The 746-nt window shown below is 41.8% G+C and overlaps 1 non-coding gene across 1 annotated transcript; it reads left to right on the forward strand.

The window, feature by feature from the left end:
- Positions 1 to 333: 333 nt before the first annotated feature.
- LOC145409123 (5S ribosomal RNA) lies at positions 334 to 452 on the forward strand. Its single transcript, XR_013899047.1, has one exon. It is a non-coding gene; the product is annotated as a 5S ribosomal RNA (ribosomal RNA).
- Positions 453 to 746: the final 294 nt, after the last annotated feature.

The raw sequence follows: 746 nt of genomic DNA on the forward strand, positions 1-746 counted from the left end.
GGCAAAAGAAGGTCAGGTATGGTGATGAGTTAGTGAGTGAAACCATGCTTATAATGCCTATATTACTGTTTGAAAACCAATATACTCTTGTACTACATATAAATTCGTACCAAGTAAATGAATAAATACTGTTTATGAGTGGTGTGAAATAGTTATCCTCCCATAGAACTCGTTTTCTTTGGTGCCAGCCTGTTAGAAAACCCAGTCAGATAAGGAGGTACTCATACCTGGATCGAGTATTTTAAACCTCAGGTGAGTGATTTCTCTATGAATTTTCGATGTTTCTCACCAAAAGCGGAGGTTTTAGCCAAAAAAAAAAAAAATCGAAAATACGCCAACGGCAATACCACGTTGAGTACACCGCTTCCCATCCGATCAGCGAAGTTAAGCAACGTTGGGTCTGGTTAGTACTTGGATGGGTGACCGCCTGGGAACGCCAGATGCTGTTGGCATCCCTACATGTCAAGTGGGGTTGGTGGAGGATTAGTGCCCCTCCCTTTAAAACAATTAACTCTAAGCCCTTGGTCACCCCGTTTGGGATACATGGCGTCTGGCAATGAATGAATGAATGAACCTCGGGATTGGGGGGTGTCAGAGGTGCGAAATAGCTCGGAACGTGACGGGTTAATGACCAGGGGCTTTGGCCCTAATGGTCGATAGGCAAAAAAAAAAAAAAAAAAAAAAAAAAATCAAATGAAATCGTCAGCTCTGGATTATAAGGGATGGTTTTGGAAATTTTTAATATC

The sequence above is a fragment of the Coenobita brevimanus genome, chromosome 79 (genome assembly GCF_032717465.1).
Source record: "Coenobita brevimanus isolate Jiangsu-jjx chromosome 79, ASM3271746v2, whole genome shotgun sequence".
Lineage (NCBI taxonomy): Eukaryota > Metazoa > Arthropoda > Malacostraca > Decapoda > Coenobitidae > Coenobita > Coenobita brevimanus.